We start from the raw sequence: 18,290 nt of genomic DNA, 5'->3' as shown, positions 1-18,290 counted from the left end.
CAGCATTCTTCTCTTAAAGCTGCACACAGTCCTCCTCCTTTTAGGAACAGCAGATCTAGCCCTCGTCTATTCTGTAAGACTACCTCAGAGAGGGAAGTCAGAGATTCTTCAAGTTTTGTAATGGATTGCTCTATGGTTTTTAGGTCTTCATCAATAGCAGTCCTTAGTCTTTCCTAATGCTGGTTCCCTTGAACAATAGCGGCTGCCTCCGTTCCCACTCCAGCTGCGACTCTTATCTCTAACAACACGGCTAAGGTCAGCGAGACCGGCTCTCTCTTATATCTCTGCTTAGGTTCAAATTCAGCTACGAATGAGAGATCATCATGATACATCAACCTGGGCACCAGCTGGACCATGATACAGAAATCACGGGAGGAGTTGAAGGCAGAAGTAGAGACACATGGGGTCACTCCAGTGTTACAAGCCCACTATCCCTCGGGAGGAGGGATTAAATACCTGTTTTTACCAGGGAAGGCTATGGGTATGGTCTCATTCTTTCTTCTACAGATAGAGACTCTAGCTGCTGCTAGGGAAGAGGGGTGATGACCGCTCTGGCTGCTTCATGCTGAGAAGGGGGCGCAGTAAAGGGTGCAGCTAGGTCTCCATCACTGGTCAGTTGAGAGGGCTTCAGAAGGCTGGCGCTTCTATTCTGGGTTTCATTTTTATTACTATTTGCAGTTTTGTGGCTTCTAGGCAAGATAAAACAAATTGTGTTATTAGGTTATGTAGCAACATCTGGAGTTGGATTTTTTATTCTGGAAGGAGGCTGCATTATTGAAACGATACTTCTCTCTAAAATCACTCTCATTTTTACTAGAAGTAACTAGGTTAAGAAAATAATTAACAGCTGGCTTGATTATTTGCACAGGTGCAGCAAGAAGAGCAATTGATTACACAGGCTCTTTTAAATATGCTTTGCTGGAACTTTTTGTAAGGAATTTCAGATTGAACTTTTAAAGGCCTCTTGAGGCCAGACAGCCAAGCCAGACTTGCCATCAGGCTTTGCCTGCAGTACCTGTAGATTTGGATGAATTCTTCTCTTCTCGAGGTCTCTGCACCTGCCAGGAAGTGACCTTCTTTACTCACCTGGTAAGGCTGCTGGGAACTCTGTAAGCAAGGTACCAGGCCAGTTCTTCCAAGGGGCTTTGTTGGCTTTATAAAGTCAATCTTAGTTCTTTAAAGTTGTTCACATCTGAGTTTATACACATGTCTCTCAGGTACGACATTCCAGTCAAAGCCCTGGTAGTATAACCAGTGTTCTTAAGTAGTCTTCTCACAAGGAAAGCAGATTCTTATTGAACTCGTGCAAATAAACATACTGCCATGGAATACAAAAACAGTCACTGAAAGTTTTTAAACTCTGGAGGGATCAAGTAGAGAGAAGGATGTTTCAATTCTGCTCATAAAGATAGTCATTTACTAAACTGTTGTCAGTTTCAGAGAACAAGGTTAAAACACTTTACCAGCAACATTTGAAACAAAAAGACACAAAATCATTTTCTTTAGTTTATGTAATCTTATGTAACTAATACCTGTTCTGCTGAAATCTAGTTCTTTACCAGTTTAGGGATAATACTATAAATGACAAAAGACTTACAAATGACAATGGTTAAAGATATGGTGAGAGCTTACTGTAAAACAGTTGACATAAGGAAATTCTGATATTTCTGTAATACAAAACATTCAGTAACAAAGTTTAGCATCATTCTCTTTGACAGTGCTTTCTTGGTAAATAAATATATATATATATATATCAGACAAATAAGCCAAATTAGTCAAATACTTTGTCTAGTGAGAAAAAATTCTTCTGACATGTTCCAGGGGCCCTCTGGAAAATATCAGAGTTAACTAGAGGTAGAAGCACCTTTTTGCATTTAATTTTTTTAGAACTATCATTACACATTTATTGTCTATATACTCAGCACAGTAAACGAGATATCTTAAAAAGTGGGGCAGCAGGGGAGACTGCTGCTGTCAATTTTTAAAGACAACATACAGAAAGTCAAACTAATTCTAGGTTACTAAGCATTCTTGAGAGAATGGTAGCAGATGGTAGATTCTTCTGCTTTCATCTTCAGGAGGGGAAAAAAGCTACAATAAGAATTCATATTTAGCTGAAAGAACTGTCTAAACTCAAGGCAGAGTATAATATTACTAGGCATACAAAAGACCTGTTAGAGATACATACAAAGAATGAATATGGCTATAGTCAAATTCAACTTAAAAGTTTAAGCAGAATCTCAAATTTAAATGTCTCTTTCTTTCACACAGATATTCAGATATGACCAGAAATATGCTTTGAGATGAAAGAGATCAGGCATTTTACTTTTTCATTTAGGGACTGAGAAATGATGACCTTTGGCTTACAATCAATAGCTTACAAACAGTGAAAATAATAAGAACATAACTCAGCATAAGTGTCTAAGACCAGATACAAAAAACAGAGAAAGTGCTTAAGTTTACAGGTCTTCCCTGAAAGCTTCAAGAATGTTTTACTCTTTAATAGTAGATTCCCCCATGTTTTTTTTTTTTTTTTTAAAACATACAGCATATAAATTAAACAAGAAGACCTGGTGGTTCTCAAAAAATCTATTACAACTTTTTTCAAAAGTGGTCACACGTTCGTCTATCTAAGCCTTCACAGTGAAACCTGTTTTTCTGGGAGAAACATAATCTTGTCCAGATTCTACAGTTTAATAAATTTTGGTTTGTTAACTAAGTGCATTTAATCAGCTGAAAAAAGCTTTGTTACTATTCTGCTTAGGAATTCAATTTTTCAGGCCATGCAATCATTTTTAATAACAAAATATTTCAAAGGCAAATAAAGGTTATACAGTTGTTAACAAACTTTAGCTTTTAGTCCCTTTAACATTACGATTTCATGGCAACTCACTGAGACTTTAAGCATGAGAAACTGCTGTGATCTTTCAACATTAAGAGCAGACTAACAGTTAAAGAAAACTGTTTAACTGGAAATGAGATTTTAATTTTGCTGTGCACTTGATATCAAGACTCACTTGCTTTAATTTCACTAGGCATGACTATATCTGTAAGAATATAGTAATTTATTCTTCATTTGCCCCATGGTCCCAAGCACATAAGCCGGTGAGAATTATGCCTGGGCTTGCCTGCGGCTTGACTGGGTTTATCTCACTTTATCTCTAAACATCCTAACCCTCCCCCCAAAGCAACAGGCTGAGCGGATCTTCTACAACAAAAGGCACCACGCTGTTTTCTCTCTTTGTCTCTCTTTAAATAAATAGCTGTACTTTAGAACAAAGTTACTTTCTTTTATCACAAAACACATTCTTTAGCATGCAGAAGAGTTTTCATTTTTTATACTTTTTCTTATTAAAACATACATCTTTTAGCATAGAGAAATGTTTTTCTTTATTACTTTAAGTGGTTTTAATTAGAACTTAAAACCATTAGAAACTTTAACTTCTAGTGAACACTGAGAAGCAGGACACTGCAAACTGTCAAACTAACATTTTCTAGACCAACAAACTCACGAACACATTCTACAATTTCTGCAACCATGAGCTTCACAGCACAATCTCCCAGCAAACACAGAGCACATCTTCTCAACTTAACAAAACTCTAAGGCTTTAAGTTACTACAAAGATTCTCAGGCTGCAGGTAGGCATACACACTGCAACACACAATTTAAAAGGTGTTCACTTGCCACACTTATCCAGTTCACCTACCTGCAACAACTATGCTAGCCTACTCACAAGACCCCCACTGAACACTAGACAAAGCCAAGCTTCTAAGCATTCTATTCTTAAAAGATTTAGCAGATAACATGACTCAAATGACTCTAGGTAAACTCAGGCAGCCGACAACTACCAGGACATGCCCGCCTCAGGCAAACTCAAATTAGCATTAATGCTTAACACTTTTTTACCAGGTTTTCTGGAAGTTTTAGAACACTCAATTTTCACAAGCGCTTGTCTTTAAATCAATTTCATTAATACCATCCGGAGGTAGAAAGATATATTCATTTACACACTTAGGGGGTTGTCTGAGTCTGTCCCATTGTCAGTATAACAATTATTAGGCACATGAAAGACACAAAAAACAGAGACACACACAGATTAGACACACAGCGGCCGCTTTTTGTTTTTTCTCAGATTTTCAAACAGAAACCGAAAGGAATCAGAGGGTTGATATTCCTGGCACCTGAAAATCAACCCTATCTCATCAGATTCACCTTGCCGGAAAAACAGACGGGAGGCTACCAGGCGTCCCTGGCCTCCCAACCTCCCCGAGGCGTCCCCCAGGGTTGCAGCCTGCGGTGCTCCTAGTACGTCTACCGACCGCAGTCTCGACCCCTTTACGGGATCGGGACAGCTGCCAGACAGTGGGTACCCCCTTTCAGAATTCTGACCGGTCTCACTGAAAAACAGAAAACAGAACACAGACAAACCAAGGCGCCACTAATCTTACCTCTTCCTCCAAGAGCGACTTCGGGAGTGAAGCGGGGTGAGCGCATGATCCCGGACGAGCCCCCAAATGTTGGATTCCCCTGAGGAAGGCGCCGCCCCAAATCACTCACCAAAGACGTTTCTTGATGCAACAAGCAAGAGGAATTTATTCAGAAGCCAACTAGCTGGGGTCCACGTCAGCCCGTCGCAGCGGGTCTCAACAAGGACCCAGAGCACACAAAGCCAGAAGGTTTTATAGCATTTTCAAAAGGGGTAAAATTTTCCATAATTACAATACAGGGTTTTTTCTATAGGCTCATAAATCTTTTGCTGGCGCCACATCCTGGGGTCTGGTTAGATGAGATCACCTTCGGAATGTCTAGGGTGGTTCTAGCAAGATAAGCTAGGCATGTATGATTAACTGATTTACGGTTGGCTAACTAAAGGTCACTACAATTGACACAGGCTAACTAACTTGTTTTTCAAGATTCTAATGATTTTCCTTCTTCTGGGTTAGGGGGTGGTATTTAGGCCTTAAGATGGCTGTACTTATGCTAACTTTTGATTCTTCAGATCCTACAGTATATAGTGGCTCCCTGAGAGCAGGTTTAGAATGCAGCACTTATCCTTCCTTCTTGGTCACAGAGCCATGTTTTTCTTTCCAAGAACATATGTGGGATCAGGGTTCTGAGAACACACTTCAGCAGATATTGCTCCAGAAGGAATTCACCTCTATTTTGTCCAAGCAAAATCCAAAGGCTGTTACACAAAGGGTTAATCCAAAGACTGACCCTTTGTGCTCCCTGGTACACAACTCAGCCACTCACCCAGACACTTGAATCTACTAAAGGTGCTTTCTGCATCTGCCTGAGAAGATTCAAAGGTCCACTCTCTCCCCTTGAGGAGGAGATGGGGCCACTTACTGCCAAGGGAAAGACAAGAGCTCATACACTCTCCCTGAGGGTTGGAACTTCTTCTGGGGACTTGGCCTCTTGAGCCAGATACTCTTGTAAATCCCGTTTGTTTACAAGGCTGTTTCCAAGATGTAGCTGCCAGGCTGCCCCTGCACAGGACAGGACACGCTGTGAGTTGGAATTCATTTCTCTCCATCTCTCTGTGTACCATGGAGAGCATTTCATGTTTTGGCCTGAACATTATGGGGTGGAGTAAAACCTTCAGCCAGCACGTCATTAGGCTGAGCAAGTTAATAGCTTGGAATCTTTTTCCAGTTTTGGGGATTCATTTTTTTCACATTGGTAAAATGAGGAGGTAAGAGTAAGTGCAAAAAAGCCCCACTCAGAAACATTCACTGCGCTACCCGAAGCTGGATGCCATGCTTTGGCAATGCAACAGTGGATAGTTTTTTTTAATAGATGCATGACAATAAGTTATAATACAGCATGCTATTTGCAGAAAGTACTCCAGAAAGAAAGGAGGAAGTGATGAATTCTCTCTGGATGATCTTTAAGATCCCTTCCAGCTCTGGTAGTCTTAGCTATCATGCCTTCAGGCTCTTTTCTTCTTGTTGCAGCTGGCCCAGAACCTTCTGATTCTCGAAGCAGCAGAGGACATTCAGTATTGCTGTCTTTGGGTGCTAGGTGACTGTCAGCTGATCTCCTCTTGACTGGACTTCATCAGACATAGACCTTGACTCAGCATAGCCCAGCAGGCTCTCCTGTCCCACTCCCCTGAGCAGGGGTGGATGCTGTTCCTGAACACAGGTCTCCTTAGCCATTTGGCTAGAGTGGAGTAGGTACTGTGTGCATGGCATTCATTCTCTGGAGCCAGCCTCTGAGCGTGAGAGAAAGAGGATGTGTCCCTCCTGGAAACCTCAGGCTCCCAGCGCGTCTCAGTGCCCCGAAGAAAATGACTAAAATTCTTCACCCAGTGTCCTAAATCTTCCCGATTTCCTGCAGGGCACACATTCTGCTTTATCCCCTTGCCCTCTTCACCTCCTTCTAACATTTGGAGATGCACCTTCTCCTTCCCTATTCCCATTTCTTTTCTCCTTCTCGTTTTCCTCCTTCTCTCCTTCCACGTTCCAAGTACCATTTGCTGAGGATGATTTCAGCAATAATGAAATCACCAGTATGAGTGAGTACTGCCTATAGTTTCAGACAGAAAAGTCAGAGCACATGTTCTGATAACCTCCAGCTGACCAGGGTGTGAGGAAGGGCTTGAGCTCTGGGAGCCTTTTGGCCCTTCTAGTATCCTCCAGAAAGCTTCCACCATTCCTCCTCCCTGAACAAAAAAAAGTATTCCACCAGGGACAAAAACACCCGGAAGCAGCATTGTTAGTAGCTATAGCCACAGGCCACCCACCCTTTGCCCTTCCTCGGCTTCACATCCCCAGGAACGCTATAGAAAACAAAGTGCTGTGACTGGACAGAGCCAAAGGTGGCTTGGTGCAAGGCAGCCTGGAAACCTGGAGTGGGGAGTCCAGGAATGGGGGGGGAGGGGCTGCCTGGTCCGCCAGATGGAAGCACCTTGGCTATGGGTGAGGAAGAGGGTGCTACCTCTCATCTTGCCTGGGTACCATCAGAAACCAGGTCCCCCAGCCGCCAACCTGAGCTCACTGCCCCATTCCACCTCACCTGCATCGGGAAACCCCTCCTGTGCAGCTTACTGAGAGGTCTGAGGCCATCAACCATTTTCCCGTAACAGGATTGTCAGCCACTGTTCCCCTCCCCCCTCCATCTTGCCTTCCCTCCTCCACAAATGTATCCCTTCCACTATACTGATCTTATTTATCCCTTTTCCCTTCCCTTTGGGGCTTCTGCAGTACCCTCAATGTCTTTCTTTTCTGGCTCCTTCTCCTCCACCTGACATACAGGCAAAGAATAGCCTTGTGTTGGCCCCACTTTTCACCCTACTCCTTTGCAAATTTCCTCTGGGCCACCACTCTGCGGCTTAACCTGCCTTTTTATGGGTGTGGGTAAAATTGCACTATTTGCAGAATCTCTCATCTGGCCTTCATGCATCTCTATAGTAATAGGTGTTTCCAAGAGGTGGACAGAAGTAGTCCATCTCCATGTCAATAGGTGATTACAAGGGTGAGCGAGGGCCTATCTGGACCAGTGAGGTTGGGTGGGGTCCCTTTTTCTGCAGCCGGGTAGCAAGAGACATGGGCGAGCAAACGTGGACAAGGGCTTATATGCAATAAATAGGGTTTCTCCCACTTAACTTCCCCCTTTGACTGATTTCAGCTTCAAAGGTAATTTGCCCCAGGCTAGGAACATATTTTCCCTCAAGTTGGAATGGGTAAACAATGACCTCCCAAGAGCCTCTTTTCATTTTTTATCATATTCAACTCCTTCAGGCCATTATTTAACATAAATTCTTATAAAAAAATACCAAAAAATAAAACCTCTTGTTGTAAAGAATTCAAACACTGAAGAAGTAGGTAGAGTAGGAAGTGAAACATTACCCACACTCACCCACCACACCATTCCCTAAAGGTAGGTAACTGCTCTAAACAGTTTGGTAAAAATTCCTCTGTACTGTTACTTATGAATTTACAGATTTGGGATAATTTCAACCTATCCTTTTGTAACTGGCATTTTCTTTTTTTAAAAATTTTATATTAAGGTATGATTGATATACACTCTTATGAAGGTTTCACATGAAAAAACAATGTGGTTACTACATTACCCATATTATCAAGTCCCCACCCATAACCCAATGAAGTCACTGTCTATCAGTGCAGCAAGAAGCCACAGATCATGTAACTGGCATTTTCTTTTTTTTTAATTCACTTTATTATCATTAATCTACAATTACATGAAGAACATTATGGTTACTAGACTCCCCCCTTCACCAAGTCCCCCCCCGCACAAACCCCATTACAGTCACTGTCCATCAGCATAGTAAGATGCTGTAGATTCACTACTTGTCTTCTCTGTGCTGCACATCCCTCCCCATGACCCCCCAACATTATACACGCTAATCTTAAGGCCCCCTTTCTTTTTCCCTGCCCTTATCCCTCCTTTCCCACCCATCCTCCCAAGTCCCTTTCCCTTTGGTACCTGTTAGTCCATTTTGTGTTCTGTGATTCTGCTGCTGTTTTGTTCCTTCAGTTTTTCTTTGTTCTTATATTCCACAGATGAGTGAAATCATTTTATACTTGTCTTTCTCTGCCTGGCTTATTTCACTGAGAATAATACCCTCTAGATCCATCCATGTTGTTGCAAATGGTAGGATCTGTTTTTTTCTTATGGATGAGTAATATTCCATTGTGTATATGTACCACATCTTCTTTATCCATTCATCTACTGATGGACATTTAGGTTGCTTCCATTTCTTGGCTGTTGTAAATAGTGCTGTGATAAACATAGGGGTGCACCTGCCTTTTTCAAACTGGAGTGCTGCATTCTTAGGGTAAATTCCTGGAAGTGGAATTCCTGGGTCACATGGTATTTCTATTTTGAGCTTTTTGAGGAACCTCCATACTGCTTTCCACAATGGTTGAACTAGTTTGCATTCCCACCAGCAGTGTAGGAGGGTTCCCCTTTCTCTGCAACCTCGCCAACATTTGTTGTTTGTCTTTTGGATGGTGGCGATCCTTACTGGTGTGAGGTGATATCTCATTGTGGTTTTAATTTGCATTCCTCTGATGACAAGCGATGTGGAGCATCTTTTCATGTGTCTGTTGGCTATCTGAATTTCTTCTTTGGAGAAGTGTCTGTTCAGCTCCTCTGCCCATTTTTTAATTGGATTATTTGCTTTTTGTTTGTTGAGGTGCATGAGCTCTTAATATATTTTGGATGTCAACCCTTTATCGGATCTGCCATTTATGAATATATTCTCCCATACTGTAGGATACCTTTTTGTTCTATTGATATAGTCCCACTTGTTCATTTTTGCTTTTGTTTCCCTTGCCTGGGGAGATATGTTCATGTAGAAGTCACTCATGTTTATGTCCAAGAGATTTTTGGCTATGCTTTTTTCTGAGAGTTTTATGGTGTCATGACTTACATTCAGGTCTTTGATCCATTTCGAATTTACTTTTGTGTATGGGGTTAGACAGTGATCCAGTTTCATCCTCTTACATGTAGCTGTCCAGTTTTGCCAGCACCATCTGTTGAAGAGACTGTCATTTCCCCATTGTATGTCCATGGCTCCTTTATCATATATTAATTGGCCATAAATGTTTGGGTTAATATCTGGTGTCTCTATTCTGTTCCACTGGTCTGTGGCTCTGTTCTTGTGCCAGTACCAAACTGTCTTGATTACTGTGTCTTTGTAGTAGAGCTTGAAGTTGGGGAACAAGATTCCCCCAGCTTTATTCTTCCTTCTCAGGATTGCTTTGGCTATTCGGGGTCTTTGCTGTTTCCATATGAATTTTTGAACTATTCGTTCTAGTTCATTGAAGAATGTTGTTGATAATTTGATAGGGATTGCATCAAATCTGTATATTGCTTTGGGCAGGATGGCCATTTTGACGATATTAATTCTTCCTAGCCAAGAGCATGGGATGAATTTCCATTTGTTAGTGTCCTCTTTAATTTCTCTTAAGAGTTTCTTATAGTTTTCAGGGTATAGGTCTTTCACTTCCTTGGTAAGGTTTAGTCCTAAGTATTTTATTCTTTTTGATGCTATTGTGAATGGAATTGTTTTCCTGATTTCTCTTTCTATTAGTTCACTGGTAGTGTATAGGAAAGTCACAGATTTCTGTGTGTTAATTTTGTATCCTGCAACTTTGCTGTATTCCGGTATCAGTCCTAGTAGTTTTGGAGTGGAGTCTTTAGGGTTTTTTATGTACAATATCATGTCATCTGCAAATAGTGACAGTTTGACTTCTTCTTTACCAATTTGGATTCCTTGTATTTCTTTGTTTGTCTAATTGCCGTGGCTAGGGCCTCCAGCACTATGTTGAAAAACAGTGGGGAGAGTGGGCATCCCTGTTTTGTTCCCGATCTCAGAGGAAAAGTTTTCAGCTTCTTGCTGTTCAGTATGATGTTGGCTGTGGGTTTATCATATATGGCCTTTATTATGTTGAGGTACCTGCCCTCTATACCCAATTGTTGAGAGTTTTTGTCAAGAATGGATGTTGAATTTTGTCGAATGCTTTTTCAGCATCTATGGAGATGTTCACATGGTTTTTGTCCTTCTTTTTGTTGATGTGGTGGATTATGCTGATGGATTTTTGGATGTTGTACCATCCTTTCATCGCTGGGATGAATCCCACTTGGTCATGGTGTACGATCCTTTTAATGTATTTTTGAATTTGGTTTGCTAATATTTTGTTGAGTATTTTTGCATCTACGTTCATCAGGGATATTGGTCTGTAATTTTCTTTTTTGGTGGGATCTTTGCCTGGTTTTGGTATTAGGGTGATGTTGGCTTCATAGAATGAGTTTGGGAGTATTCCCTCCTCTTCTATTTTTTGGAAAACTTTAGGGAGAATGGGAATTATATCTTCTCTGTATGTCTGATAAAATTCTGAGATAAATCCATCTGGCCCAGGGGTTTTTTTCTTGGTAGTTTTTTGATTACTGCTTCAATTTCTTTGCTGGTAATTGGTTTGTTTAGATTTTGTGTTTCTTCCTTGGTCAGTCTTAGAAGGTTGTATTTTTCTAGGAAGTTGTCCATTTCTTACAGGTTTTCCAGCTTGTTAGCATATAGGTTTTCATAGTAGTCTCTAATAATGCCTTCTGTGTTTCTGTTGGGTCCGTTGTGATGTTTCCTTTCTTGTTTCTGATTCTGTTGATGTGTGTTGATTCTCTTTTTCTCTTAATAAGTCTGGCTAGATGCTTATCTATTTTGTTTATTTTCTCAAAGAACCAGCTCTTGGTTTCATTGATTTTTGCTATTGTTTTATTCTTCTCAATTTTATTTATTTCTTCTCTGATCTTTATTATGTCCCTCCTTCTGCTGACTTTAGGCCTCATTTGTTCTTCTTTTTCCAATTTCGATAATTGTGATGTTAGCCTATTCATTTGGGTTTGTTCTTCCTTCTTTAAATATACCTGGATTGCTATATACTTTCCTCTTGAGACTGCTTTTGCTGCATCCCAGAGAAGTTGGGGCTTTGTGTTGTTGTTGTCATTTATTTCCATATATTGTTGAATCTCCATTTTAATTTGGTTGTTGATCCATTGACTATTTAGGAGTGTGTTGTTAAGCCTCCATGTGTCTGTGAGTCTTTTTGCTTTCTTTGTACAATTTATTTCTAGTTTTATACCTTTGTGGTCTGAAAAGTAGGTTGGTAGGATTTCAATCTTTTTGAATTTACTGAGGCTCTTTTTGTGGCCTAGTATGTGGTCTATTCTGGAGAATGTTCCATGTGCACTTGAGAAGAATGTGTATCCTGTTTCTTTTGGATGTAGAGTTCTATAGATGTCTATTAGGTCCATCTGTTCTATTGTGTTGTTCAGTGCCTCTGTGTCCTTACTTATTTTCTGTCTGGTGGATCTGTCCTTTGGAGTGAATGGTGTGTTGAAGTCTTCTAAAATGAATGTATTGCATTCTATTTCCTCCTTTAGTTCTGTTAGTATTTGTTTCACATATGCTGGTGCTCCTGTGTTGGGTGCATATATATTTATAATGGTTATATCCTCTTGTTGGACTGAGCCCTTTATCATTATGTAATGTCCTTTATCTCTTGTTACTTCGTTTTGAAGTCTATTTTGTCTGATACTAGTACTGCAACACCTGCTTTTTTCTCCCTATTGTTTGCATGAAATATCTTTTTTCATCCCTTGAGTTTTAGTCTGTGCATGTCTTTGGGTTTGAGGTGAGTCTCTTGTAAGCAGCATATAGATGGGTCTTGTTTTTTTATTCATTCAGTGACTCTATGTCTTTTGATTGGTGCATTCAGTCCATTTACATTTAGGGTGATTATCGATAGGTATGTACTTATTGCCATTTCAGGCTTTAGATTCGTTGTTACCAAAGGTTCCAGGTTACCTTCCTTACTATCTAAGAGTTTAACTTAACTCACTTAGTATGCTGTTACAAACAGAATCTAAAGGTTCTTTTCTATTTCTCCTCCTTTTTCTTCCTCCTTCATTCTTTCTATATTACGTATCAAATTCTGTACTTTTTGTCTATCCCTTGATTGACTTTGAGGATAGTTAATTTAATTTTGCATTTGCTTCGTAATTAGCTGTTCTAGTTTCTTCACTGTGGTTTTATTACCTCTGGTGACAGCTATTCAACCTTAGGAACACTTTCATCTACAGCAGTCCCTCCATAATAGACTGTAGAGATGGTTTGTGGGAGGTAAATTCTCTCAGCTTTTGCTTATCTGGAAATTGTTTAATCCCTCCTTCAAATTTAAATGATAATCTTGCTGGATAAAGTAATCTTGGTTCCACGCCCTTCTGCTTCATGGCATTAAATACATCATGCCACTCCCTTCTGTCCTGTAAGGTTTCTGCTGAGAAGTCTGATGTTAGCTTGATGGGCTTTCCTTTGTATGTGATCTTATTTCTCTCTCTGGGTGCTTTTGGCAGTCTGTCCTTATCCTTGATCTTTCCCATTTTAATTACTATGTGTCTTGGTGTTGTCTTTCTTGGCTCCCTTGTGTTAGGAGATCTGTGGATCTCCATGGCCTGAGGCACTATGTCCTTCCCCAGATTGGGGAAGTTTTTGGCAATTACCTCCTCAAAGACACTTTCTATCCCTTTCTCTCTCTCTTCTTCTTCTTCTGGTATCCCTATGATGCGAATATTGTTCCGCTTGGATTGGTCACACAGTTCTCTCAATATTCTTTCATTCTAGAGATCCTTTTTTCTCTCTGTGCCTCAGCTTCTTTGTATTCCTCTTCTCTAGTTTCTATTTCATTTATTGTCTCCTCCACCGTATCCAACCTGCTTTTAATACCCTCCATCATGCTATTCAGTGATTGGATCTCTGACCTAAATTCATTCATGAGTTCTTGGATGTCTTTCCATACCTCCATTAGAATGTTGAAGATTTTTATTTTGAATTCCCTTTCAGGAAGAGTCATGAGGTCCATGTCATTTAAGTCTTTCTCAGGAGTTGTATTAATAATTTTACTCTGGACAAGGTTCCTTTGGCATTTCATGTTTGTATATGGCACCCTCTAGTGTCCAGAAGCTCTATTTTGGAGCTGCTCAGCCCCTGAAGCAATGTCGGGGGTCGCAGGGGAGCGGTACTGGTGCCTGGGGGGAGGAAAGAGCTGTTCCCCGCCCTGGCTGCTCTGTCTGTCTCCACTACCTGAGCCCGTGGGCCGGGCACACAGGTATAAGTTTTTGTCCCAGAGCAGCCAGATATGGCTTCCTGCTTTCCACAAGCGGCAAGAATCCCAGTCTCCCCAGGAACTCTGCCTGTGTTAACTTTCCAACCAGGTAGTCATGTGAGTCTCATGAAAGCACCATGAAATGTAGGTTTGTTCTCCCAGCACATATCTCTGGAGCTAGGTATTCAGCAATCCCAAGCCTTCCACTCCCTCCCTGCTCCATTTCTCTTCCTCCTGCCAGTGAGCTGGGGTGGGGGAAGGGCTTGGGTCCTGCGGAGCCACAGCTCTGTTACGTTACCCCGTTCGGTGAGATCTGCTCTTTTCTCCAGGTGTGTGTAGTCTGATGCCATGCTCTTTCCTGTTGCTCTCTCAGGATTAGTTGCGCCAATTAAATTTTCTAATTGTATCCAGTTTTAGGAGGAAGCCTTTGTTTCTCCTCTCATGCCGCTATCTTTGTAACTGGCATTTTCATGTAACAGTCTGCTACTAATGTTTTTCCATGTAAGTATATACATATGTATATTATTTTAAAAAATGCCCAAACAGTGTTTCATTATATGGCCATGTCATAGTTTATTAAACCAATCTTCTGCTAGATACTGAGGTTGTTTCTAGTTGCTTGTTTATTTACTTACGTATTTGTATATTCATTCATGCACATGTTCATTTCCATTACAAACAATGCTGTGTGATGAATTCCCTGTACACACGTCTTTGCATACTTGTGCTCAGAGTACAGGACATTGGTGATCACTTTCATTATTGGCCCTTCTTGCATCCCTAGCTTCTGCCTTGGTTCTCCTCTGTCACAGCAAACCACTCTTTACCCTGAACACACAATGCACATTCATCCCTTCTTGCTTCAGTCCAGTGTCTTTTCTGAAAAGACTATTTCCTACTTTCCCTTCTTGCCCAAGTCTTTGCCCAAGGCTTGCCTGGACCAGCCTTCCCTAACAGCTTCCATTTATGTGGTGCTTACTGTGTGCTAGGCCATGTGCTGGAGCAGACATTATGTCATTCCACCTATAATGGTGGGAGGAAGAATGGACTACATTACTGTCAGCATTTCAAAGTGCCAAAAACTGAAGCCCAGAAAGTGAAGGAACCTGTCCATGTCACTCATCAAAGGAAGAGCCAGGATTTAATCTCCAGCCTCTTCTACTATATAATCCATGAATTCACATGACCACTGTGTCATACTGTGCCTTGGGCTCTGGTATTCACAGGGTCTCTGGCATGCGCCTTGTACAGCATGTACTGAATTGAATTATGGTAACTTACTCAGAAGTCTTCTCCCATTCACTAGACCAAGCACTCCCCGAGGGCAGACCCTGTGTCTCTGCCTTCTGCATTTCCCATACTGAGTACAGAACCTGTCATATTGTAGGTGTTGATAGGTGCTGATAAGGATTTGAATGAATGACTTTGTGTGCTGAACCCCAGTACCTCCTGAGCCAGGTCAACAGTCAAACTTCAGCACTCAGTAGTACGTGCTGAGATTGGTGTTTATTTTCTGCGAATTCATGAAAATAAAATACCATTTTCCCGGGGCCCTAATTAACTAAATTATAAGAAGGTCTTTAGACTGGCAGGCAGTAGAACTTAATGTGTAAGAAACAGGCTCTTAAGTAAGATGACCCATGTTCTGATCCCAGTTCTGTATCCATTGAGCAAGTTATTTTATTTTCATAATCCTGTTACCCAACTAGTAAAATGGAACTAATGACAGCTGCTTGCTAATTGGGTTATGATGACAATTAAAGGAGAATGTTGATCTAAACACTGGGTACAGTGCCTGGCACACAGAAGGTGCTCAATAAATGTTAGTTGCACTACTGTCACTAACATCAGCACTAGTCCTCAGTATTGGTTCTAAGTGGAATAGATTTCCTTTCTTGCCCTTCAAAGCTTTGATGAAGATGACTTTTTTCCTAGACTTTCAATTTCCACAAACAATTCTTCTTTCCTTGAGTTGTGAAAGAAACATTTGTGGAGTGCCTTCTATTTACCAACGTCCTTCCTGGTTGGTCTGTCATCTGAGGGGGAGAGGCTCTAGTAGGAGGGTCAGCCTGGCCCCACTAGCAGCTCAGGGGAACATAACATTTTCTTGCTTTTTGGTTTTGAGAACATTACTTGATTCTCTGGAAAACACACCCCTTTTTTTCTTATAAAATTTCAGAGATTTGTTTTAAACATTTCTCATGAAGGCTTTGTACCTGGATACATGAAGGGATGGTTAGGAAGTTTCTAGAGTTTCATAGAGGTGCCTGTGCTCTCTTTGTTCTTTGGGATAAAAGCTTCCCTCTATCAGCAGCTCCTGAAGGTGACTTTAGGAACCAGCATGTGTTTTGTTGTGATTCTGTGCATGGTTCCTACCTACATCCAAGTATTAGTTTTTCAGAGGGTTTTTTTTTCTGTGTGTGTGTGTGCTTCACTGGGTCTTTCAAAGGACTATACTTGGGAAGTACCCCACCCCTGGCAATCGAAAATGGACATAAGGAAAAACTTCCCACCCCAAACTCAAATCCCAACAAAAGTAAATGACTCAGTACAAGCAAGCTTTCCAGATTTAATATATAGGTTATTCAATTCCCGAACTGTATGTTTTCAGAAAACCATGCTTACCATGTTAATTAAATTACTTCAAAAGGGGGAAATTCCTTAGTAATGCTGCTCGCTTTGAAACTTGGGATTGTTTTTCCTTGTACCTTATGTAGATTATGGTATCCCCAAGCCAGGAAACATATCTGTTCAGGAAATCCAGCTTCAGAGTTGCAGAACAGCATGAAGGGGGACAAACTTACTTCTCTTTTGTGTAGGAAGTAGGCGTGGCTTCAGGTTATGCAAGCACCTGGCTGCAGGGACCAGGACTGTGCTGTCTGGGACAGACCTCCTGGGCTGTCAAGAGCTCCCAGCAGCTAGCTCAGTCAGCTGGCTTCTTCTCACACCTGGGATCCACGGAGTGCTTCTTTATCAGATGCTCTCTTACCCAAATTGTCCAGGCCACCTTACTAAGGTCAACCGAGACTGTGAGCCAAATAGAGCCAGCCCTCACCTTCAGCCCACGTTGTGACCTTGGAAAAGCCCCCTTTCTCCCTGAGCCTCAGTTAGGTAAGGAGCTTCATCAGAGTGTTTCTGAGCTGCCACCCAGCTCTGATAGTCTGGGGTTCCAGAGTCCATTCCCCAGCCAGGCCAGTAACCTAGTTGTGAAGGACAGTGAGAGTGGGCCGTTGTTCAGAATTCATAGGTGGGGTGGGAGCAGCGCCTTGCGATAAACTTGACTGAGGATTGGAGCAACCTGTTTACCCAAACCTCTGGCGAGGGCTGCCTGAAGCCTGCCACTCCTCTGGCATTGCTGCAGAGACATATGGAATGCACTTATATCAGCGAGCATCAGGCTCATGAACCTGACACTTCACCATCTGAACACCTCGAAAGATAAAAATTGCACAAGATGTGGAGCCCAGATGATCTGCTTATCAAATCAGCATTTCAACTCTGTTTCTCTTAGGAGCTCCTGGCTGAGGTCGCACCCTTTGCTGCCATTTCAAAAGAGTTTTTAATACAGTTTTCTCCTTGAGTGATTTTTGTCCTCAAGAGGGACTGTGGGAGGACCCAAGGGGATTTCAGAAGCTTAGTACTGAACTAATTCTGTTCCGTAATGATTTTGAAAGCCCATGTAATTAGGGAGGCAGTGGCAGGGAGGCTGGGGCTGGGAGTCTGGAGATGCGGGTGGCAGTCGTGGCTTTGCCGCTACCTGGCTGGGCAGTCTCGTGCAAGTTGCTTCATCTCTCTGGGACTCGGTGTCCTCATAAAGCAACTTCTCTTGATGGTCTCTTCCTGTCCTGGCACACCACACCTCAGCCCCAAAGACAGAAGAGTCCCATCTCAGGCATAGACCATTTCTTCTCTGGTGTAGAGACATATCTCTGGCTTCTAGTTTATAGTCCCTTCCCAAGCCCCTCCTCTTTGAAGGCCTTTGGGATATAGTCAAGAAAGTAGGAGAGCTGCATGGACATTTGCAGCTCGGAAGGGGCTTGGAGGAGAATCACTGAGCTATTTCAAGAATGCCTCTTGCCCCAGTTGTCTGGTAGGAGATGCTTGGCATGTTTGGGCAGCAACATTTCATAAAAGTTAAGAAGCCTGGCCTCAGAGGCAGCCAGCTCTTCTTTCACTCCCAGCCTTGCCAATCATTTCAATTCATTATTCAGAAAATATTTATCAAGTGCCTTTTTTTGTGCCAGGCACTGCCACCAGGCTACTTTGCATACATTAGTGCACTTAATCCTCACCTGTGAAGCAGATACTGATTTTATCCACACTTCACAGATGAGGAAACTGAAACTCGGGGAGGTGACTAGATTTATCTAAGTTCACACAGTGAACAACCTGGTGCTTGGGGCAAGTGGCCAGCCTGGGGCTTGGGTCCAGGGCCAGTGACTCTAAAACGATGGCCTTCAGCTGCTACACTCTGCCTTCTCCCAAACCTTCTCCTACTTAATCTTCATTTCAGTCCACATTTGCTTTGCTGCAAAGCTTCCAGAATAGCCCCTGCGACCTTGCCGGCCCACATCACAGATGAATGAGTGCATCCACTTCTGGAGGAGGAGGGTGGGGACAGACACCAGATAGTACAGTGGGAAAGGCCCTGAAGTAGG

General features: G+C 42.0%; 1 protein-coding gene and 1 long non-coding RNA gene across 2 annotated transcripts in view; one reads left to right on the top strand and one right to left on the bottom strand.

The window, feature by feature from the left end:
* Positions 1–10,528, top strand: part of LOC118970215 (FAST kinase domain-containing protein 2, mitochondrial-like) — a 31,593-nt gene extending 21,065 nt beyond the window's left edge. The window contains exon 11 of the transcript XR_012123590.1: positions 5,959–10,528. The gene's annotated coding sequence lies outside the window, so the exon portion shown is untranslated. The remainder of the gene's footprint in view (positions 1–5,958) is intronic.
* On the bottom strand, positions 70–5,006 carry LOC140844981 (uncharacterized). Its single transcript, XR_012123594.1, has 2 exons — positions 1,087–5,006; positions 70–689 (listed from the first exon to the last, which is right to left on the bottom strand). It is a non-coding gene; the product is annotated as an uncharacterized lncRNA (long non-coding RNA).
* Positions 10,529–18,290: the final 7,762 nt, after the last annotated feature.

This window comes from Manis javanica, chromosome 12 (genome assembly GCF_040802235.1).
Source record: "Manis javanica isolate MJ-LG chromosome 12, MJ_LKY, whole genome shotgun sequence".
Classification (NCBI taxonomy): domain Eukaryota; kingdom Metazoa; phylum Chordata; class Mammalia; order Pholidota; family Manidae; genus Manis; species Manis javanica.
The sequence above is the reverse complement of the archived record's forward strand: the minus strand, read 5'-3'. Positions and strand labels throughout refer to the sequence as shown.